At 43.0% G+C, this 25174-nt stretch overlaps 1 long non-coding RNA gene across 1 annotated transcript; it reads right to left on the reverse strand.

Annotated features, from left to right (window-relative positions):
- Positions 1-318: 318 nt before the first annotated feature.
- LOC102556490 (uncharacterized) lies at positions 319-15455 on the reverse strand. The gene is made up of 3 exons (XR_015629271.1): positions 13731-15455; positions 12473-12566; positions 319-690 (listed from the first exon to the last, which is right to left on the reverse strand). It is a non-coding gene; the product is annotated as an uncharacterized LOC102556490 (long non-coding RNA).
- Between the last annotated feature and the right edge of the window lie 9719 nt (positions 15456-25174).

Consider the following 25174-nt stretch of genomic DNA (forward strand, 5'->3'; position numbering starts at 1 on the left):
TATCAATGTTTGTTGTTCAGTGCTAACAGGGTCGTGATAAATCCAGCCACGTTTTCCAGATGCCTTCCCTTTCCAGTACCTACACAGTCCAATCATGTACTAGCTATGCCAAACTTTGGGTTTTCCTAAGTGTTATCTATTATATGCAGTGTTATTCCATGTACGTGCATTGGAACATAACAAAAGCCATTGTCTTCGGATTTTCTCTAACCATGATTATCTGAAACAGTTATATTGAAGCTGCTTCAGATGCCTCTACTATCGAAATTTGAAATTATGTGCCACTAATAGCGAACAGAGTATTCTTTAAGATTATTTTGTATTTTCAATCTTGGCCAAGTTGTCTGAAACTTTATTAGCTATCCACAAGAATAAATGGCCGAAGCCCCAGATAAGTAAAAATAAAGGTGGGAGACTTAAGAGATAAGTAACAAGGCATGAGACAAAGTGTCACAGGTACGAACCACATGGTCATTTAGATCTGTGAAGGATACCTTAAAGAACCCCTTTCTTCCTCCTTTCCTTTCTTTCTTTTTTTTTTTTTTTTTTTTTGATAAGGTCTCATCATCTCAGTCTGGCTGGCCTCAACTTTATTATGTAGCTGACGATGACATTGAACTTCTGATCTTCCTTGCCTCTACCCTGGTGCCGGGATTCAGGCTTGAGCCACCACACCTGGGTTCTATAATGCTGGAGATAAAAATGAGGGGTTAGTACACGCTCCACAAACACTACCAACAGAGCTCCATTCCCAGCCTCTTAGCGATTTCTTAGGAAGGCTTACATCGATGGGCAGACCCAAAGGGGAAGGGGTGGGGTCTCTTGCTAGAAGATCTTTCTTGCCTTGTTCTATTCCTACTTGAGACAGGAATTCAGGCTTTACATTTCAGTTGTTTTAAAAGATAACTTTCAAAAACCTTAACGGATTCTGGTGACTGAGATTGACCACTCTTTTCCCTCAGGAAAACCAGAAAGGTTATTAAAAAGAAAAGGCCATAAAACTGGCAATGGAAACTTAAAATCATTTTTTACCACACAGGGCTGATCTTCTTATAGCAAGTGCATAAACGTAGGCAGCTTTGGCTGTGACTACCCACTGGCTTACCTTGATGAGGCCTTTCTCTTCCTGTTGAATCCTGAGCTCTTAAACTCATGTCTGGTCCTATCGTTCTACAATCCCTCACATATTTGTTCTCAGACCACCTCATGCCAAACATCTCCATGCTATCCATGATGGCAGACGCATAATTCAGTCTCTAGCCAAGATGACAACTTTATGGGGGTTTTATGGGAATATATAACTTGACTGTAGCTCCATAAACATGGGGAGGCTACCCTTCCAAAGTGTTCATCGAACCTTTGACCAATCCGTGCGCATAACACAATTGGTAAAAACAAAGGAAATACTAATTCTTCAGAATAAAAATTAATAAAGATAAAGAAGTGTACCAATTAGCCTACAAAGGGAAGTTTTGGCCAATGATGCCGTCCTGTGTAGGAACCTGAAACTCATTTCTACGTATGTGTGTTTTATCTTAGGTCACTATTCAAGATCAGGGCAGGAACTGTAGTTCCCAGGTTTCCACACTCTTCGTTGCACTAAGAAGAGTTATATACCGGGAACTGTTTGTAGTGTTCAACTTTTGAAAGATTTTTAGAAGCTGAAAACATTTTGTAAACATTAACTTCCTTTGCCTCCCCTCTATTTACATCTGGGAGGAAAACTACAGGAATGAAAGGTGGTAATGATTTCTAGAGGAGTTGCCTCATTGGCTTTAATCCCCGGGAAATCAGATGGCAGATTAAATCATTAAAATGTATTCTTTCCTGTGTCATACCAAATAAACACTGGAAATGGACTATACTTCCCTATCGCTCATAGTCCGTGATGGCAAGAGGCTGGTGTTAAGTGCCAATCATTTGGCGTCCATGGAACCTGCTGGGTGGAAGTTCTATGTGGAGAAGGCGGTGAGTCAGAAGAGATGGGGATGCCTGTGTCAGCAAAGAGCGAGCGAGCAGCAACTGAAGTCCTATCGGCTGCTAACCAGACAAACTGCCCCGGGAAGGCGTTTTGCCACGCCCTGAGAGTTGTCTCGCTCGCACCTAGCATGCCCGGTTTCGAAGGCCGCCCTCCCAAGTGCCTGGCCACACTGCGTTGGGTCGCAGTCTCTCTTGCTTGCTACCTTTCTCCTGGATGTCGGTCGTGCCTCTTCGCCAGGATAGACAGGAAGCGCAGAAGCACCATTCACGTGGCGTCTCCTTCCCCTAGGAACACTCCCGTTTGCACATATTTTACAGCCCATTTCGACTCATTCAAAAGAGTCTTTCGAATGCTCTGACACACTCATCAATCCGCATCTAAGTCTGGGTAGAGCGGCTTTGAATGGTGAGTTAGTCCTCCACCGCCATTACCATTTCCTATTGACTCAGCGCGGACAAGACAGAAAGCACGTTTAGGCTCGAGACCATGTCTGAGGAGGACAGGCATGCTTCAGCCCAGCCTAGATGATGATAAACTTTGTCTTCACTGCCTCAGACTCTTGAATCTGGAAAACAACTCAGCTGAAATTTATATACAGAGTGTAATGTGAGGCTTGGCTAAAAGCGGAGCTGCCCTCGGTGGGGGTTGGGGGGGAAGAGAGAGAGACGTTTTTAAACGAGGCTAATTTAAAATCCTGAATCAAAGATAAATCAAGTCTGAACTTAAGAGGAACAACCTCCGAGCCTGAGGACCCTGTGACTCCATCAGGAGAGGAGGATCCCTCACCCCTGCCTGCCTGGGACAGGCCTGAAGACTCTTCGAGAACCCGTTCCATCTGGGGTAGGGCACACATGACCTCTGAGACATGCAGTCATCACAATCGGCTCTTGTACCTAAGGAAAAGTAACTATGGGATCTGAGTGGGATCTGAGTGTGTCTGTCTCTCTCTCTCTCTCTCTCTCTCTCTCTCTCTCTCTCTCTCTCTCTCTCTCTGTGTGTGTGTGTGTGTGTGTGTGTGTGTGTGTGTGTGTGTGTGTCAAACTGGAGAAAGCTTTTACGATGTCTCTTGATGAAATATATCCACCCTCTCATTCTAAGCAGCCTCTAAATCCTCAAATGAGCGTAGATGGAAAACACGCTGTGGGTCTTTATCCCACTGAGCAGCAAGGAATAAATCAGAGCTCCCCCTTCCTCGCTACCCCCTCTCTGCCTCTCCCCTGATACCTCACAGATGTGCAGCGTTAGAGGGAAGAGCAGAAATGCTTCACAAAATTAATATGTGGAAACTGCTTATTTACCATAAATGCCTCGTCCAGGGCTTTCTCTACAGTGGCCTGTCAAGATATTAAGCTGATCCTTGCCTTCTGCCTACCGAAATGTCATCCCCTATTTCTGTGGGACGAGAGGTCCCCATTCCCCCCACATAAGAGAGGTCAGTATTGGCGCCGAGATACTTGCCTCAGAAGTAAGGGGACCACAACTTAAATGGTAAACAAAACAAAACATTTCAGCCATGGTATCTAAAACGTGCACGTTGCTTTAGGATCCCGCTGGGTTCAAAAATCCTAAATAAACACCTTTCATTAGTATAATTGATATCAAACTGGATGCTGGAGACCCAACAGACAAACATAAGCGCAAGAACTTGCCTTGGAGTTCATTCATATCTAAAAATATGGAGGAGATATACCACGGCGCTCTTGAAAGGCTTTTAACTGATTTTAATAGCAGTCATTACACGAGGAAAATGAGACTTCCCCTTGTAACAGAGATGAACTGGGAAGAAACAAAGGAAGAAAGGTAAGGAGTGCAGGGCCCCAGTGCCCTGCCAGAATTACTGCTCATCATTCTTGCTTTCAACCGTTAGCCTGCTCCTTTTGTCAAAGGCTACCACCGTCTAATGAAACAATTAGGCCTTGACAGTTTAAATATGCTATTTTGTTCTTTTCAAGCCCAAGAGCCAGGCACTAAGACAAACTATAGCCACCGCCTTCCATCAGCACAGCCATTGTTATCCCAGATAGAATGCCCTAAAAATAAAATCCATTTTGTAACGCGAAGCTTCATCAAGTCAGGTCATGTTCTGTTCCTCAGGGCAGACGGCGGTGTACTAATTTCATTATGCTATTTTTAAACGTGGCCTCCTTGGATCTTTCACTGTGTCCTACATACCTCCATGGGGCCCCCCAAGTTAATGTGCAGGGCTTTCTTGCTAATCACCTCTGCCCACCCTGCCCCTCAGCCACCTCTGTAGGCTGCACAAAATGGGCACAGCGAGGATAGGTATGGTCACTCTCAGACGAACCCAGAGCAGTGAGTATAGTCTGACACACGAGTTGGGGGAGGGGGATATCTAATGGGAGTCAACTCCTTGAATTCATTATTGAAAGTCATTCCAGCTTTCTGAAAAAGGGGGGAGGGCAGAGGGTGGCACAAAATAAGTGGCTCTCTGGCTGTTTTAGTCGGGCTTCTCTAGAGGAACAAGACCTACTGAATGAACGTACATTATAAAAGGCAGGGTATTGGATTGGGTTACATAATCTGTGCTGGGTAATCCAACAGCAGCTGACTACAGGTTCCTCAGTCCATGGAGCTGGATAGCTCAGCCATCCTGATCACATGATGAAAGCCTGGGGGTATTTCTGGAGAGTCCATGTCAGAGAGATGAAGAAATTGGTTCTGAGATCAGTGAGGGTTGGCAGAAGTCACAGAAGACAGGTGGATGCACTCTTCAGCCAGAGGAGAAGACAGACAGGCAAAGGGTAGTGGTCACTCATTTCTCCAGAGATCTGGGCTGCACCTGGGAAATGTCATCCACTCCTGGGGTAGGGGCTCCCTTCCTTCAGTTAAAGCTTAAAGAAATCATCCTTTCAGAACTACCTGGAGATGGGGATCTTAATTTCTTCATATAGTATCAAGTTGATGTTCAAGATTAGCCTTACACTAAAATTCCATCATGAGCCATTTTGAATCTCTCCACCCACTCCTGCTCTTACTCTTGTATAACTTAGGTCTTCTGGTTGCAAAGTGAACACCTTACAGGCGTGAAGTTTGAAGAAATGCATGGCATTGTAAGTTACTCTTCTGTTTATGAGAAACAAAGTGACTGAAACCCATTGTGGCTTGTAGGTGACAGTTCTTCTCTCCTTATGTGGTTTCATTTTCCAGTGACTCCACAACATTGAGTAACAAGTTCCAGAAATAAACGATCTGGAGAATTTAAGTTGTTCTGTGTTGTGAGTGGTGTGATAAAATCTGCTTCTACACCACCCACAGACTGAGTCAGCTCTCTGCCCATCTAGTCCGTGGTGTATATACTGCCCACTCATTAGCAACCCAGTAACAACTCGAGCTATCAGTACTTCTGTTCAAGAGCCTCTGTTTACTTAGAACTCGGTGGCCCCCAAAGCACAAAGGCACTGAGAGCGAAGAGTACGCCAGGCATAAAAACACGGTGACAGGTGTGCAGGGAAGAGAACATCGTATATCTAGGCATGATATGTAAAAATCTCTGACAGTGGCTGTTTATTGTGGGTCTTGGAAAGTGTTCTCTACGTGCAAGGAGACACTATTGCATCATGGACTCTCGGAGAAATGATAAAACATTGTCTCTGCTAGCTTCTTGGTCCTCTTCCTCCCTGTTCAAGTAACCATCTCAGAAAGGTTCTGTCCTCCTAGCAGCCCCTCCACAGTTTCAAGGTGGCAATCGTATCAGCCAAGTAGTTCTAACAAAGGCATTTCCTTTATCCCAATTATCAGAGCTAGAATCCCCAAATCAAGTCTTTAGAAAGGTTTGAGATAGAAACACATCCCTCAGCTCACACTATGGCCAGAGGAATGGCAATCTCTGGTTCCCTGCACTTAATTTTGTTGTAGGCTTACTAACGCAGCAATAAATTTAGGTCCGCCCTAGATTAACCACATGGTAGAAAGAAGGGAGGATGGCCCATCAGAAATCACTGACATTGGAAGAAAAAGACACAGAGTAAGCAAAAGATTGTGTGTGTGTGTGTGTGTGTGAGTGCATGTGTGTTTGTGTGTGTGTGAGTGTGTGTGTCTCTGTGTGTGTGTGTGTATACACACATCACGAAGACCTAAGTCACTACACACAAAAATTAATATTCTTTAAAACATTATTCTTAATTATTTGGATAGGAATCAGAGACGTAGACTTAACACTGGAAGAAGGGAAGGATTAGGTTTTCTTGTCATCCGTTTGGTGATTTGTACTAATTGGAAGAATTCAGTATTTCCTCGCCTCAGATTTAAATATTGTCAGAAGATGCCAGAAAGGTGAAAAATAAGGAGCTTACCTCCAATAGACACAGGACTAACACAGAGAACACTGTCATGGGGGAGCCCCTCTGCTGAAGTCCTCACATGTGAATCTGATGCCCACCTGCCTTCTCACCCCAGGGTATCTGGTAAAAACCTGCCCGTTTTTCTGAACAGGCACTACTTCCAAGGTTTCACTTTTCTTCTCGTCTGAACTTCAACATTTTGGCTGTGATGCATGGAGGCATTGGTTGATTTTCTCAAATTTCTCCTACTGGAATTGGTTGGATTGTTTGGGTGGCTATATTAAAATTTACAACCAGTTTTGGGAATGTTTAGCCCTGCCTCTTCATTTCTCTCTCTTTCTCTTCTGCACTGAAAACTTCTATTACCTCATTTCAACGAGTCGGTGGCGGTGCCCAATCTCTCGGAAACATTGGTTTAGCTTTTTACCCTTTTCTGCCTCTTAGTGGATCACACTCTTTAACTAATGCGGCGGCACCTACTTGGTCTTTTCTCTGTGTGTGTATGTGTGTGTGTGAGTGTGTGTGTGAGTGTGTGTGTGTATGTGTGTGTATGTGTGTATATGTGTGTGAGTGTGTGTGACTGTGGGTGAGTGTGTGTGTGTGAGTGTGTGTATGTGTGTGTGAGTGTGTGTATATGTGTGAGTGTGTGTGTGAGTGTGTATGTGTGTATGTGTGTGTGTGAGCGTGTGTGAGTGTGTGTGAGTGTGTGTATGTGTGTGAGCGTGTGTGTGTGTGTTTGTGTGTGTGTGTGTAATATCCAAGGTGTCCAGAAGAGGGTGTCAGGTCCCCCAGATCTGGAGCTAGGGATAGCTGTGATGTCTGGGAACTTAACTCGGGTCCTCTGCAACATCAGTACAACTTTTTAACTGCTGAGCCATCTTCCCAGCCTCAGTTTTTTAACTTCGTCATTTCCATTTGCTTTTTCTTTTAAATGTTTGCTCTTTGTCGATACCCCTTTAACAAAATATTATCATTATGTTTCCTTCAGTTCATTAGACAGGGTTTCCCTTCATTCTCTGAACATATTTTTAGTAGATTCGATGAAGGCTGTGTCTGATAATGCCATTTCCGTTTCTCCAAAATCAGCCTCCATCATCTGCTATTTTTCTAACACATGTGTGCCATTTTTCTGGTTCCTTGAATATCCCCTCCCTTTTAAAAATATATAACTCACATAAGATATTATATCTAAGCAATTCTGGATGCTCATATCCTCCGGGGAGCCAATGGTGCTTGTTTGGTTGTTTTGATTTGGTTTGGTTTTGGTTGGGTGTTTTTCATTTTTTTAACTGTTTATTCATGGAGGGACTAATTCTTTGAGGCCATTTCACATGCACTACAATGCAGCCTTGACGTTTCTGCTTAAGTCCTTTAACTGCTTTTTACTTTAGAGTCTACTTTCCCAAGGGTTACCCCCTCTTCTACATAAGCTCCTTGTAAGTCTTGCAAGTCAGGGTTTTTATGTCTGGCTCCTGTGTTCTGTTAGATCTGTACCCTACACCAATGGACAGAGAAGGTGGTTTAAGAAATGCAGTAATGTTCCAGGGCATTGGTAGTTTTGCCCCATGATCAGACAGAGAGGAAGTTGTTACCCTTTGGTTGCTCCCAAGAAGGCGCCACCTTGGACACGCATGGTCTCCCTACCTGGCAGGAGATGTAGCTTCGGTGCTGTTTTATGGGTGCGGCCCTTGGACCAGAGCGTCTTACTCTTCAGCAGCATCCAGTGCTTGTGTCAAGCAGCTTTCATTGACTTGCGCTCAGTACGAGTAACTTTACTCTCCCTCAAGTCCTGTCCTGACTACTTCTGCACAGCTGCCAAGCAGAGGGGCTTGGTCATTGTGCCTTGGCTGTGGTTCCAGAGTTCTGCTTGGCTATCTCTGGCTATGTCCTCTCTGTTAAACTTCTGGCTGCCTGTGCTAGGTTTCACTTGTTGCTACCCGTTCTGTGGAACTACTAACACCCTCTTAATTACCCTCCACTGAGTCACCATTGTCTTCAAAACTCTCAGAGCTGGAATTTCTCTAAGCCCGTTCTGAAGAGTCAACCCTCTCCAGCAGAGTCGTTCTCAGCCATGAGCACTGTCTACACTACCACAGAACAGCTTGGAGAAAGGACAGTGAGCTGCCTCTCTTGAATGGACATCCTGACTATGGGTGGACTGTAACAAAAGGTGTTGTCTACACTTGCCCTTCCCCATGTGCCTGCCCTAGCTCGGGCGAACTCTTTGTCCTAGGAGTAGGGGCCAGTGATGGATGGGATCCATAGTCCTCTCCGCCTCACTTGACCTCCACTGAGTTTTTGCTTTCAAGGGCTGGAGTTGGGGGGAAACAAACATAGCCTTCCAGCTTTGTGAGGGTTTGAGGAGAAGGGAGCTCTCTCTCTCTCTCTCTCTCTCTCTCTCTCTCTCTCTCTCTCTCCCCACCCCCTAGCCTTTTCTTCTCTCAGCTACACATGCCCAGAGTAAGGACACCTTCAAACACAGAACTTGGGGGGTTGGGTGGGGTATGAATGACTCAAATACCACAGAGGCTGGTTATAATTATACTCAATAAATTTTCTAGCATGACTCTTACTCTTTCTGTGTGTGTGCGCATATGTGTGTGTGTTTGTGTGCATCTGTGTGGTATGTGTGTATGTGCTTGTGTCTGTGGGGTGTGTGTGTGTGTGTGTCTGTGTATGTATATGTGTATGTGTGTGTGTTTCCATGTGTCAGTATCTGTGTAGTCTATGTGTGCATGAATGTGTGTGTTTCTGTGTGTTTATGTCTGTATGGTATGTATGTGTATGAGTATGTATCTGTGTCTGTATGGTGTGTATGTGTATGAGTATGTATCTGTGTCTGTATGGTGTGTATGTGTATGAGTATGTATATATCTGTGTCTGTGTGGTGTGTACATGTGTGTGACTATGTATGGTATGTGTATGAGTATATCTGTTTCTGTGTGTTTGTATCTGTATAGTGTGTGTGTTGTGTGTGTGTATATACATAAGTATGTCTCTGTGTGTGTGTAACGTCATAACAATTTCCATAGATTTTAAATGGGATTTTAGAATATTTTTATGAGTGAAATGGCTGTTGTCCTGAGTGCTTTACTCAGCACCGCCACCCATTCTGGAAGCCTCCACACTCACATTTAACCTCCATGACTGTTAGTTATAAATCCTGGAGTCGCAGGCCATTCAAGAGCTTAAAGAGTTATCTAGTCTATTCCTTCTGCCTTTGGGCAGGATAATACCTTAGCCAGCCCAGATAGATGAAAATCTATACTGGTTTTGAAAACCTCCAGAGAAAAAACATTTCACAGCTTTCCTTAATAACCTAAATCAGTACTTAAGAACTCTCGGTGCCAGGAATTTCTTCCTTGTGCACAACCTGAAGCCCACGTGCTACAGTTTAAAGCCCTTTTCTCTGCATCTGTCCAGGAGGAGATAGGGAACAGCTGGCCAACGGGCAGCATACTTCCTCTTTAGGAGAAACCAGCAGTAGCCTCAGAAGAAAAAACTATTTTTCAACCCTCCTTTGCTCCTGCCCCAGGAATACATAATATTTCCACATAGTCTTTGTTCTGTCCTTGAATAACCTTTGTGCTCTCATCGGAAATCTTTTCTCTCTGGCATTTATACTCTAGAGATTCTGAGTATTTCTCAAGGTCAGAACCCAGCAGTGTATACCTGAGTGTCTCAGAGCGCTGGTTAAATATGCAGATTCCTAGGTTCCTTCCTAGATTTAGCCACTCACCATCGTGGTTATGGATCTGGGCATTGGGAGGCTCAGCGAAGTCCCTCGGGTAGGTCTGGGGCTGCCCAGGTACAGATGCTCTTAACGAAGAGCTGAGCCCAGAGACATAGCAATCTGTGGTACTGAGCTGCAACTCTTAACTGCGGAGTCAAGTCACATGGACGCTTTGAAGAATTAGAACTCCGAAGCTGCGGCCCAGCCCCGCCCCGCCATCGCACAGTCTCCAAGATAACACGTGGGCCAGCAGTCTCTTCAAACGTTTTCTGTTGGATTCCAAGTAAAGTCAAGACAATCTACCAGTTCCTTAAAGCAAGGTGCATGTTAGCCTTTTACCCCAGCACAAAGATTAACACGGAGGGTATAAAGGTCTCTCTGTATTAGGTGACTCAAATTTAAGCCTTAGTTCTCCATCTCTCTTTACCGGATGTCCTATATTCTTTTCTCTATATCATGGACCTTTATGGAAATACCTGGGCATGCGCTGATTAGCGCTTAGGTGAAAGGGGATAACTTTGCACAGCTGCGAAACCCCACCACCCCACCCCCACCCCACCCCCTCCTCACCTGGGTTGAAGTGATGGATTCAGGTTGTTGTTAAAGTTTGTTCTGCAGCATTGGGGATCTAACTCAAGGCCTTACACATGCAAGGAAAGCACTCTAGTACTGAGATATGGCCCCATCATGGCATGCCCTCCCTCTCCCCCTCCCCCTTCCCCATAAACAAGTTTAAGTTACTGCTACATATTAGCAATTAACACTTTAAATACTTAATAATTTTAAATAATTATGTGAGAACAAGATAGCCATAATCAAAACTGTGATCAATTCAGTTGTGACCATTGTGTGTGTGTGTGTGTGTGTGTATTTAAATATATATATTTAAACAGAAACATGTACATGTTTTAGGAAGAGAGAAGAAATGTATGCTGAAAAGCATACTGAGTCATGCCAGATTATTATCTGTCTCCTTTTTTCGAACTGAGATCTTAATGACCCATCCTTCCCCGGAGTAGGCACACAATGAACCGGGTAGACAGTCTGCAGTCACAGAAGCAGGCATGGTGCCTGTTCTCGTCTGTATTTACTGCCTGTCTGCTGGATAAGTACACGATAATCGAATAGCCACATTATGGTTCTCGATGGCTCTTTAAACATTTTTACAACCAAGTCATTCATTAAATGCCAGTGGCTAAAGGACAGAGATGGGGTTGAGCAGAAGTGAGTGGAGGATAGCCAGTAATGGTTGAAACAACAACAACAACGACAACAAAACCATGGGGCCCTTGAGCATACGACCCGTAGAGTTGACTCTCCATAGCAGATCGATCTGACCTTAAATAACTCCCAATCTTTTTATTAATGGAAAATACTCTTCAAAGAACTGTATTTACATTATTTTTAATAAACCACTTAAAATAAGAGATGTTGCAGATGGTATACATCCTTTAAGTGTATAATTTGATTGAATTTATTCTCTCATATATTGCATTCTGACCACGGATTCCCTTCCTTCCTCCCCTCCCAGTCCCCCCTATAAATACATCCCTTGCCCTCCCCCATCCAGTCCTCCTCTGTTTCCCTTCAGAAAAGGGCAGGCCTGACAGGAATATCAACCACACATAGCAGAGCACGTTCCAATAAGACTAGGGCCTCTTCCCTCCTACTAAGGCTGGATGAGGTAACCCAGTAGGAGAAGAGTCCCAAAAAAGCAGACAAAACAGCCAAAGACCATCTTCACTCCCACTCTTAGGAGCAACACAAGAAGACCAAGGTGTGCAATCATAACATGTTTTTAAAATAAAAAAAGAAGATGTAACTCTAGGACTGAACCTTTAGAACCATTATCTAGGTGTCTGATGAGCAGATGAAATTTTATTTCATGGCTGAACTGAATTTACTTGTAAATTAGGCTTTCTTGTTCTGCAAGGTTCCTAACAATTTTAATACAATGTTTGTTTGTTTTGCTGTGTTGTTTTAGGGGAAATGGGTTTGGCAGGGACTAGAAAGGTGGCTTATTTCCTCAAGTCAGTCCTATAGTGACTTTCAATTGCCTTGCCGCGGTGTGGCTGCTACCAAGACAAGCGTCCAAGCAGTGTCCACGGCTGATGATCCAGACCAGTTTCAGCTGACATCATAGCCAAAGCTGGGAGGATTCCAGTCATAATCTTCCTTACAATGTTATATTCATAAAGCATACACCTAAGTCCGCATTATTGTTCTACCTGCATGGTATGTTTGAATAGCAGTTTGACAGCTCCTGTATGGCAAGCCAGAGAGACCAAAACAAAGGACCCTTCAAGGGAAAGTTTGCATCCTGCAGAGCTGATGGCAGAAACCATATCATTGACAGGAGATTAACGGAAATACATTGTTGACCTCTGTTGAAAGATTTACGTGTAAGGCACACATAAAACCAGTCTGTCTACTAAGCCTTATATACATTTTCATTACCTGCATCCGCTTTTCTCCTCCAACAATTTGAAATCTACTGTAATTGTTTTCTTCTTTTTGTCATTTACTTTCTGTCTACAAATGTGCCAGATACCTTTAAATAAACAAGAATGTTTAAGATATAAAGATTTTCATGTAGCAACCCAGATTCCTTTATTTTATTGGATATTTTATGTATTTACATTTCAAATGTTATCCCCTTCTCCCCCATATCTCCTCCCTCTCCCCCTGCTTCTATGAAGATGCTCCCACTCTCACCCACCCACCCCCACCTCAACATCCTGGCATTCCCCTACACTGGGGAAACGACTTCATAGGACCAAGGGCTTCTCCTCCTACGATGTCAGAACACGTCATCTCTGCTATGCCGTGGGTCCCTCCGTGTGTACTCTTCACAATCCAGATTCTTAAAAATGCAGAACGTGGGGAGGAGAGTGAGATAGGGAAAAAAATGCAGAACTTTCCAAACTGAACAGGTGTCCAATGAGTAAACATTCTAGAAAGTTCTGTGAGGAAGCAGTTTGGTCACCGGTACTAACCAGAGGCAGAGACAGTGATATTCGAAGGAAAGCCAGGTCATTTTGAAAATCAAAATGTACAGTTAACGCCTTTACCTAAGAAAGAGGTAGAAGATGGTGGGAATTGTGTTTTTGCCTAACTGTTGTGATCGATTGCTCACGCTGATTGAGCTCATTGGATCCGTGTCTACTACTCTTGCCAGGAACAGTTAGAATCACATCTCTATGAACGGCGAGAAGATATCCATGGATCATCCTTGAACCAGTCAATTTCCAAAAATCTCCCCATTATATTTATTGCAATTAGTAGCTTGAAATAAACAGACAGACTATTCCAAGTTATATCGTGTAAGGCCGTACTTAATTTTACGAACTTAGGCTAAAGGGAGACTTTAGGGACTTTTTTTTTTTTTTAATTAGGCCAAATTGCCTCTCCTCCAAGTTGGCGTATTGAAAGAACTGTAATGAACTCAGACACTGCCCCTGTGCACTCTGGAATGGAAGCTTATCTTCTGGGATCGTAGGGCTCCAGCTGGCCAGTGCCTTCCTTAGCCAGTCATCTGGATAGAACAGTTGTGAAGAGAACTGGGGGTGTCCGAAGCATCACCAGGAAGGGACCCTCTCAGAATTTTGAATTTCCAATAACCAGTATGGTCAGAAAGACAGACTAGGACATTTTACATGCAGGAACTACTCATATATATATATATATTTTTTTTTTAAGGAAAATCACTGCTTACCTTATTTGTGAAAAAAGAAATGAATTCTTCTAATGGTGATCATTGAAATTTTCTTCAAGGAAAGCATTGGGACTTGCAATGATTTTGTCATTGACCCAGGACCACCGGAGCACAAAGCCTTGCATAAAAGCTGTGCCTATAAATGGCTATTTGGTTTTCATCAGGTAAAATTGTAATATAAATTCAAAAGATGGTAAAGGTTCTATCCATTGAATTAGCATCTGGGATGATAAATGCTATAAGAACCACTTTTAAATGTAACTTGCTCTGCTAGCCTTAGATTTAAAAAAAAAATCGGTTTTAAACTTGAGTTATGATTTTTAAAATGTTCTAGGGTTAAGTTCAATAGTTTCCTGAGGGGGGAAACTGTGAGAAAACGCATACAGGATATTTTAGGCTGTTTCAGATGTCTTCAGGAGCACAAGTAGGTATATTTCTTCTTGCTCTGGATCATCAGAAATCTCAGATTTTTTTTTTCCTTAATCCCAAGAGGAAAAATCAAGAATATGTAGAAAAAGTGACCAACTGTTGATTTAAGAAGTGTAGAATTACCATATCACATGCAATATTACACCTGTAAAATGCAGCGTCCTTTTCTGGCTTCCTTTGATGAATCTAGTCATTTAAAAATTAAATATTGTGTAAAATACATTAAAGCAGAAATATGTAAGCTGAATTGTTATTAAATTCCTGCAAATGAAGTCACTAACTTATAATAGTAAAGCATTACTATGCAAATTGGAGCTAATTTTACAATATCCCTATCTAATTATTTACAGCGTATGGAATTACGGCACCGTTAAGCAGGACAGGATGTTGTGTGAAACAGTGTGTTTTCAATTTGAGCCATTTTTATTTCCTGTGATTTTTTTCTCTTAGTTATAGCAAGCATGGAAAAGGATTTAGCATGGAGAAAACAAGGGCAGATGTCTCCTTCATTGTGTACTCAAGGACTTAGCTAATTAATATTTTCCATGTGCTTCAAGTGCAGCGACGGAGACGCGCGCTCTTCCGAGGTGCACGAAGCTTCTTTTTTTTTCTTTCCCTCCAGTCTTTATGAGATGTCAGGCAGAACAGTCTACAAAGATTTGCTCCAAGGAATATTTTTAAGAGATCTGTTTTGAGATGAAGGGCTCCTTGAGTGTGAGGCTTCTTAAGTGGTCCTAAGCCTCCAGCTGTGTTTCTCTCCAAAAAGGGTTAGAGAAGGCTGCTCGCCACGCGGCACCGCGGAATTACCTTTGAAACGGTACTTAAGGAAAGGCTTGGAGAAGACAAGACCACTTTCCATCCAGAGGAGAAAGCACATTGAATAAACAGTTTTAGCGAGAGGTCGCTGAATGCTGCCTTAGCCGGGCCTTCGTCTTCCTAGATAAGCAAAAATCAGTATTTGGATTCATTTATGGAGGGCCGCCTGTTTCCTGTTGCCCCCACAATCCTAGTTTTAGCCTTCCTTCTACTCAGCGATTTCATATAAGCTAAACTGTCGGCACATGAGAAACCTCTCTGCCAGTGAGACGATTTTTTTTTTCTTCAGAAAGCCTTGCCAAGTTTATGAGCCAAGAAATAGCTGAATTATAATGCCTGGAACTTCAAAGAGAAAAAGGAGCGAATGGTACTAGGTATTTTGTAAAATACCTTTGACTTAAAATCAGCAAGAGCTAATGGCTATGAGAAAAACAGAGTCACGGTTGAGAGTACGATGGGTCTGTGCGCGCGCGCGCGTGTGCGAGCGTGCGCGCGTGAGTGCGAGCGTGCGAGCGTGCGTGCGTGCATGTTGAGCGTGCGTGCGTGCGTACGTGCGTGAGTGCATATGTGTTAATATCTGGGGATAAGAATATGCCCACAGGTGGAGCCTGCTTGCCTAGTTATTTTCTGTTCTTAGCTTGGTAAAAAGTGACTAGTAATTCAAAGGAGAGAAATGTCAGACGAGGAGGACCTCACTGTTTTTCTCTTGATTCCGTTCCTTCTGTGAGCCACACATTTTCGACTGGGTAGCAGGGCTTTTCTGGAAAAAAAAAATCTCTTTGAGCATTCTTCTGATCATCGGTTATATAGATTAAGACAAGGTTTCCCTCGTTGTCAATTCTTTGAAAACCTTTATTTTCACGCTGAAGGTACATCTGCTTTTACGAAACCTGCTGGAAATGATCCATGATATTTTACCACTCCCAGAGGACGGTGTGGTGCAACAGACTAACAGTACACACTGCTCCCTAAATATAGACAACAGTATTATTCCAGATAGCATTAGGAGTTCTAGTTACTAGTAACAGAGACAAGACACAACAACAGGTTGAAGCAGTTGATTGCTCTCATATGAAATAAGTTTGGTGACAAGCAGCCTTGGGTTTGGGGAGCTCCCCCCTTCACTCTGCCGCCCCACCGTTACTTAAATCCTAGTTCCCATCATCATGGTCAAACGTGGCTGTTTGCATACCGGTCACATCCCGGTGGGGGTGACTAATAACAGAAAGGGATAGGTTTGATGTTTTCCCTTTTATAATATCTCTTCAAAAGTTCCTCAAACAATGTTTGCTTATGTAGTCAAGTCGTTGTTTGGGAATCCCTTTGACGTTAAAGAGGAAAAGTAGAGAGCTAGGGATGAAGCTTTGTGTTAAAACATCTGTCTAGCATGTTCCAGGAGCTGGATTCGTTCTACTGTACCATTAAAAAAAATACTCAGGGGGAATCTATGTGAAGCCAAACCACTGCCGCATCTCTTACAGTTCAAATTTTCCACAGTTCCCTGTGTACTTTATCTACTTAAAAGCGCAGGTCGTTCTTGATATAGCCCATCCTCACTACTTAAAAAGATAAATACATCGCCAACTCAGGGACCTCAACATATGGAATAAAGAGGCAACCCCACAAGCAAAGCTGCCATTTATTATCTGTGCCTAACTATATTGGCACTGGCCCACCTCACCCTACATACATTTGTTTATTGGTTATTTATAGCTAAGCAACCCTTAATTTTTCATGACAGGGAGATAGACACTAGATTGTCATGGATAACAAGGTACACGGATAGGACTGTTGAAAAATCTCAAACCCAGCACCAGCATTCAGAGATTTTTTTTCTTCTTATTCTTATTTAAATTATCAGTTGGATTTCACACATGCAAAGATAAACGAAGGAACCAAATCCTATGCTTGTAGACAAACCCACACACAGCAGAAAATTATAGTTCACACAAGTGGGAAAAGGCAGAAGAATCCTTTCACTGTCTAAAAGAAGTTGTCAAGGAAAGTGTCTTAATATTTCAGTGTGTTGGTATGAGCGATGTGGTATTTAAAGATAAAGGCGCATGGTAATGGCTTGTCCATTTCTCTCTGCCGGCTCTCCTGGAGATCCTAGTAAACTAGACTTCAGAAGAGCTAAATACTGAAGTCTAAGGAAAGACAAAACTGAAGTTTCCGGGAAGTACATGGGATGTGCCACCTGTAGAAAGGGATGAAATGCCTGGCTTTATGGTAATCAGGGCTGATGGTAGAATCCTTGCCTGACAAGCATGGGATCCTCGACTCAATTTCTGGCACTGTAGATGAACACAGCACAAGAAAAGGAAGAAAGACCATGAAACTCATGAACTGGTTATGAAATACCATAGCTTTTCTTTCATTCAGTAAGACTGCTCAAGGGTTCAGTCATAGCCTTTGCCCAGCCCAGGTTAAGCCACAAGGATCTCTCTCTCTCTCTCTCTCTCTCTCTCTCTCTCTCTCTCTCTCTCTCTCTCCCTCCCTCCCCTCTCTCTCATTTGACTTTGTTTACTTTGCTTTTATTTTTAAGATTATAATTACATATTTTCCTCTTCCCATTTCTTCCTCCAAACTCTCTCATATACCCCTCCTTGCTATCTTTCAAATTCATGGTTTCCTTTTTTCATTAATTGCTGGTATATGTACATACATATGTATATACTATATATTTCTAAATATAACCTACTCAGTCTGTATAATGTCACTTGTATGTATGTTTTTAGGGCTGACCATCTGGCACTGGATAAACAATTAGTGTCCTCTTCCCTGGGAAAGACTATTTCTCCTGCTCTCACCATTCCTCATTTGCTTATAGTTCTTTGTGTGGGATTTGAGGCCTCTTGGGGTTTCCTCTTCTACTGCGGAACATCAATTATTGTCTTTGTTCAGCTCATGCTTAAGGAGTCATGTTGATGAGACTTTACGAGTGTAGCTTATGACGTTCCACCCGCCTCTTCAACAATGTCCACAAAGCCTCAGGTGTGAGAGTCATTTTATAGATGCATTCACTGAAACTGAGCTTCATAACTCTGTAATTCTGATTGATTACGGTTTTCTCTAGTGGTCTCTGTCTTTAGCTAGGAGAAGTTTCCTTAATGTGGGGTAAGAATTTACACAGATGCATGTGCATAAGGACTAGTATATTTTAGAATAGAGTTAGGGATCGTATAAAGTCCTGGTGGTTGGCTCTCCTCCAAGATCCATGATGTCAAGAGTCCTGGGTAGTTGGCTAAGTTTCCAGTAGCAGGCGTGATTTCCCTCTTGTTGAGTGAGTCTTGAATCCAATAAGAGCGCGGTTGGTTACCACCAAGGTATGTATGCCACTGTTACACCCTTAGGGCTATTGTGACATGCTGGTCCTTGCTGTGGTTCATGGGCCTCACAGCTGGACAGGACTATTGCTTGCGTCTCTCCTTTGGAAGCTTGAATGTTGCCTTTGAATACCAAAGCTAGCCTTCATGGAAGAAGCATTCAGGTCAGTTCCAGCCCAGGGGCCTCTGGACCCTCTGCCTTACCTGCCTTCAGCAACAGGAATTTACCTTCCATCTACGCATGACAACCAAGGGCAATAGCTGTATGTATTTGGAGTGTCCAGGAAAAACCCTAACCAGCAACACTAAAGAAGGAACCTTGTGCCACCATGGACTCTTCAGTAATCAACAGTAAACTTCATCTCAATCCTGACTGACTCTGCGTCTCTGTTTTCCTGCCTGGGGAATAAGAAGCTTTGGGGAAAGGAATTAAACTCTCTAATGCCCCGTCCTCATCTCTAAAATGCTGCAAAGATGTAGATGACAAGAAGGACAGACCTGACATAGAGGTGGCTTGAAAACAGGTTAGGCATCAAGAAACTAAGCAGAGGGGCTGAAGAAATAACTGAGAAGGTCAGAGTACTTGGGGTTGCATAAGACCCAGGTTATTATATTACCCACATGGTGCTTCATTGTGCATTCAAGGGGACGTGACATCTTCTCCTGCCCAGGCGTGAATGTCTTGCACATACCTACAAACATGCAGGCAAAAGTCAAATACATAAAATCATCTTTTTAAAAGAAAGAAGCATAGGAATCATTAATGTTCGCAGTCTTTCATGGTTGTTTGGGAGAGAGGCATGAGTCATTCATACATGCGCAATGACAAAAATTAGCTAGGGGACTGAACATGTATCAGTTTTGAAAGAAAAACTTTATACTTAATTGCACTATAATAAAGAATGTCACTTCAATTTCTTTCGATAGTTCCTAAATTACTTCACCATCTTGCATAGCTTGGCAACCACCAAGATTAGGAGAGATGTTTGTTGTACAGCAAAAAACAGCAGTTAACAAGGTGGGTTGGCGAATAACCCAGGAATAAAGATTGTCTGTATTCAGTCTGAACGTGGTTCCCAAGTGTTAGCAGCTAGTTTTTAGATCAAGGTTTCCATTAAGCCCTGTATGTGCTTTCCTGTGGCACGTGGACGCCACATCTCAAGATGATGATGTGATGGAGTCATGAGCACTGCTTAGTAAACATTTCCATTTTCTAGATTTGTCACCCTTTTCTTACTTCATATATTATGCATGTGAGGACATGACCATGCCTGGATTTGTCAGGAGACGCATGAAGCTATTTGTGTGCACACACGAGTGTGTGTGGGGGACATGTTTATTTTTAACTAAACTCAAAGGTTTGATATAAGCATCTGATATAATGTTCCTTCAAAGAAACAACGTTAAATTTTTAATTGACTCCAGAACTTCAAACTCACACAAAATATCACAGGGCCTTCCCCTTGAAAATGCACCGAACCCATGAAAGGAAATCATACTGACATTTTACAAATTGCATTTTACTTAGAAAACAGCACCACCCAGATAGCTAATGCAATATACTAATTTTGGTTTCAAGAAAGTTTCCTCTCTCGTACACCAAGTGAACCTTCATCCGTAAAAAATGTGCCTTCTCAGAGGATGTTGGGAAGGTTCTGAAGGCAATTACAAAAAGGGAGCATTTTAAAAAGATTTTTAAATAAATGTACTATTGAAGTATGGGTAGGGCCCCTGGAGGACTGCTGCGAAGTGAGAGGCTCACAGGAGGATGGATCCTGATGGGTTTCTTTTTGTAAAGCAACCGTCTCAGGTATGCCATCTGTTGAGTCTTCCTGATTCTGTCAGATAGGAATGTTTTCATCCTTTCTTCCTTAGAGAGAAGGCAAGGCACAGACAGAAGCTAAGAAAGTATGGGATAGTTACTTACATATATACCTCAGAACAAGGAAGAAAGAAAACCAGAAGAGAAAAGCATGAGTGCCAAGGGGTCCATTACTTGTTTTTATGCTTATTAGGATCTTTCGATGATCTTGTCAGTGATTATCATCAATGAGCACTTACCACAGGCCAGTCACCGTGCGTGCTACTTACATGTGATAGTTCGTGTAACCTGTTCAGGTGAGTGCATCTAAGCCTTATATAGGAGCAGGCGGAGGTTTCCCTGTAAGTAAATGACCTAGACAGCGTTCGGATTCATGTTTCTATGACGTCAAAGTCAAGAGACACTCAAGCCACAAAAGGAACAGAAATCAGCACCTCCAGAGATTTTTTCCCCCCACACAGGGTCAACAAGTTGAGAAAGAGCTAAGACACTGCCTGGGAGAGTGTGGACAATCGGTTGATCGAAGCCAGTATCATATGATTTCCATTGATTCTATCCAGTGTCTTACCGCGGTCTCCTGTATCTCCTGAGAGCTCAAAGTACATACTGGGGGTCAAGGGAGGCGCCAACTCAATACCAACTCAATTAGCATGACACTCAGCAGCTACAGTGCAACCGTATTAGATTAACTTCCCCTTTAATATTGAGAAAAAGACACGTTCTGCTTAAGTTTCGAGACCATGACTATTTCCTCCAGGATGTTAACACTTCCTCTGTCACGGTAGGTCACCACTGGGAGTTAATTGCATACTTGACAAACTTCTCTACAGATTCTGGTTTTTCAGATTGATTTTTAAAGGAATGGGTTTAGTTGTGGCATTTCCTATATACTGCCAACTGTGACTATCTTAGGTTGTCTGTTCCACTCCCCATCCATAACCCCATCTCGGTCTCACACATTCCCTTTCCATTTTTTCTTTGTAAATTAAACATTAAAATAACAAGGAAATAAATAGCTAGAGAGTGCTGTCTCCCTTCTACCTGATTTCTGATCAGAAATTACACGAACTGCTCTTGTTTACTTTTTTCCATTTTTCCTCCTTTTACTGAAAAAAAATTTTAAACAATATATTCTAATTATGGTTTCCCCTCTACTGCCCCCAGTTCCTCCCAACCTTCCATTCAAATCCACAGGCTTTCACTGGAAATCAGACACCTAACTATAATAATAAAATAGAATAAAACAAAAAAACTGAAATATGAAACAAACAGAAGCCAAAGAGTGTAATAGCAGCTATTGCCTCAGACAATGGGACGAGATGAGAGCCATATCCAAGTTGTGAAAATTCATGGCTTGGGCAGAGCACAGAGTATTTTTAACTCTACTCTAACTATCCCTAGGCCTAGAAGCTTATAGTCCCTGTACAATCAAATCTTCTGCAAGCTCAGACCTTGAAGGATCCAGCTTCCAGCCTCTGTCTGCTTACCCAGACCTAGAATGTTTCAATCTCCAAGACTCACTGCGGAATAAGCTCACCCTTCCTGGTTGTTTCTGAGTTCTGGCTGGATGGTTTAATTCAGCTGGTCCGGCTCAAATTTTCCTCTAGGCTGACTGACTCAATCTGGCTTCTCTCAGCTTCTGACTGAATTGCTGTTCTTGGCCTCAAACTAACTCTGGTCATCTGTTCTAGTCTTCAGGCTCCTCCTCATTCTCTGACTCAGTCTGTTTTCAACTGTGTCTAGTTTGTTCTCTCTGCAAACTGTCTGTAAAACCGTCCTGGTAAAAACTGCCTCTGACCTTTACCAACTGAACTGTGAATAACTGAACTTCCATAAACTCAACTCCCCTGCACTGTCTCACTGACAACTGCACTCACTGACTCAACAGAACTGACGAGAAATCAGAGATCCACATGCCTCCATCTTGAATGCTGGGATAAGGAGCAAATACCACCAGTCTTAGAGCTAAGCTTTCCTTTTCCTGAAACTTGCTCTTCTACCAGGCTGGCCTTGAACTCAGAGATCTGCTTGCCTTTGTCTCCAGAGATTAAAGGTGTGTCTGTATTCCAGATGATACCGATCTAGTTCATTCCATGTATTCTCTTGCCAGAGCACCTGGATTACAATTCCTCTACAAAGCAGCCTAAAAGAAGATAGAACAAACACAAAAACAAAATAAAACAGATTTACATGCAGAGACACACTCATTTGCACATTCATGAATTCCAGAAAGTACAAAACTGTAAGCCATAATGTATGTGCAAAACCTATAGATAAATAAATATAAATAAATATAATAAATAAATATAAAAATAAAGTGTTTTTTTTTTTAAAAAGTCTCGATACAGCATGCTATCGAATTTGTTTTCTGTTGGCCATGTATTGCTGGGCATGTGACCTACCCTTAAGAAAGTCTGCTTTACCGTTGCGAATTCCTTGAAGAAAATTAATTTTCCATTTTCAAGTGACTCTCTGTTGGAGATGGCTTCTGGGTTAGGGATGAGGAGATGTGTCCACTTCTCCTTTTCACTCTAGAACCCAATGCAAGGCCCTGGGCACGCTGCCTCAGTCTCTGTAAGCTCATGTGTGTGCGGTGCTGATGTGTTTAGAAGGCAGTGTCTCCTTGGTGTCCTCCCTCCATCCTCCCTGGCTCTTAGACTCTTTGTATTCCCTCCCTTGTAGGAACAGGACCTAGGATTGGGGGGGGGGGGCAACGACAGAGTCACATGACTAATCCCAGGAAATCCTACTCAGGGGACCAGGATCAGGGTGCAGATCGCAGTTTATTGCCCAGCGCATAGGCAATACAGTGTTTGAGCCAACCCCACATCCCCTAAATCCTCGGCCAATCATATCTCACCACACTGGTACCACACCCCGATGAAAGCCCTGTCTAATGAGGTAACTCAGAAGGAGTGTGTGTGTGTGTGTGTGTGTGTGTGTGTGTGTGTGTGTGTGTGTGTGTGTGTCGGGGGTGGGGGGAGAAGCACTGTCACCTGTTGGGACTTGCATGAAGACAGGGGAAGCAGCCACGGTCCTAGCCTCAGTTCCCTTTTGCACATTCCGGGAGCCATCTTAGATTGAAAGCCATGCAAGGCAGAACAGGACTCTGGGGAGTTACGGGAGCCAGTGGTGCCTGTGATCATCCCACTTGTACTTTCACAGATTGACTTCCACACACCCCACACTCCTTCATCCCCTCTTTCTCCATCCCTCTCTTCCTTCCCCCTCCAGTTTGGCCCTCTTATTACAGCTCCCCCATCCATAATTATCTACTCTATTTTCCATTCCTAGCAAAATCTTCCACCGCAGCCCATTACTCCATACTTAACTTTGGTGATTCCACGGGCTGTGGCTTGCTTATCTTTGATTAACAGGTAACATCCACATGTAAGGGAATTTATATCCTATTTGTCTTTATGGGTCTGGGTTACCTCATCCAGGGTGATTCCTTTCAGTTCCATCCATCTACTAATGCATTTCATTTTATTTAATGGTGGAGTAATATTTTATTGTGTAAATGTACCCTTCTTTTGACAGACATCTAGTTTGTTTCCAATTTCTGCCTACTATGAATAGAGCAGCAATGAGAATAGCCAGCCATGTGTCTCTGTGGCAGGATGAAGCGTCCTTTGGGTGTATGCCCAAGAACGATATAGCTGGATTTTGACGTAGATCAATTTCCATCTTCCCAAGGAACCACCACAATCATTTCCAAGTGGCTGGATAAGTTTTCAGTCCCAACAGCAAATGGGTGAGTGATGAATTGCTATTTGAATTATCTTTCACCAGTCACCGTCATACATATCTGTGGTTTAAATACAAAGTCCTCAATATATGAATTCATGTCCAACTATCACACACACACATCAACACGATGAGAGGCATTCCAACTGAGCGTGTGCAGCTGGGAGCAGAACGTGCTCTCCCGTTCTTGCTCTTTGTCATTGTGTTGTTTGTTCTGTTGATTGATGCTGGATAAAACACACACAGGCACGCAAGCAAGCACGCACGCACGCTTGCGCACACACACACACACACACACACACACGCACACACATGGGCACGCACGCACGCACACTATTGGGATTGCTACAATAGAGGTATTAGGGTATACCAACTAGTATGCTAGAGTATATAGATCTCAATTTTATATGGTAAGCGATAGAAGATTGCTCATTTTCTGCAAGAGACTAGTTTTAGATTTTTTTTAATATTTGTTTCTTTTTCTCCTAGACAGATTTCTTTCCAAAGCTTCTATTTAGTCTCATTTCCATTAGGAGTTTCTCCTTCTTCTCCTTCTCCTTCTCCTTCTCCTCTTCCTCCTCTTTCTCCTCCTCCCCCTTTTCCTCCTTCCCTCCCCCCTTTCCTCCTCCTCCTCCTCCTTTTCCTTCTCTCCCCCCCTTTCCTCCTCCTCTTCTCCCTCTTCCTCCTCCTCCACCTTCTTCTTGTCTTCTGTCTCTATCCATTTTAGGTCTCCACCTTCAATCTCCATTTCCAGTTCCTTAGAGAGGCACCCAGGATATATCCCATAGGGATCCAGTTTCCAAACTAGTCACTTTGCTCCATGAAAACCCTATTGCTGATTTCCCCAATTTTAATACCTAGACAGACGTATTAAGGCAGAAGCACCATGGAGTATTATGGCATGCAGTGTGTCCACGGTTAGTTTTGGTTGACCAGGCAATTCTCATGTACCTTTGTTTAATGTCTGGGTAACTGGAGGGAAGACGACTTTGGCCTATCCTCTCCTTTTGTGGCTTCCTCCCATTGCACTTTACTTGAGATTATGAGCGAGTGCGATTCCAGATGAGAAACATTTAGCAGTGAGTCACGGAGATGAAATTTCACTGAGATACAGAACACAGGAAGAGAAAATGTGTGAAAAATCACATTGACTGGGTTGTCTCGGTAGCTAGTAAAGCAGAGAAAGGAAATTCCCGCACAGCAGGCTTTAATAAAATTGGCAAGCTGGGCTGTGGGGCTGTGCGGGGATCCTGGTGAGGAATACAGAGAGGGGAAGCTAGTGTAGGAATCATGAGACCTTTCTT

This window comes from Rattus norvegicus, chromosome 9 (genome assembly GCF_021556685.1).
Source record: "Rattus norvegicus strain SHRSP/BbbUtx chromosome 9, alternate assembly SHRSP_T2T, whole genome shotgun sequence".
NCBI lineage: Eukaryota > Metazoa > Chordata > Mammalia > Rodentia > Muridae > Rattus > Rattus norvegicus.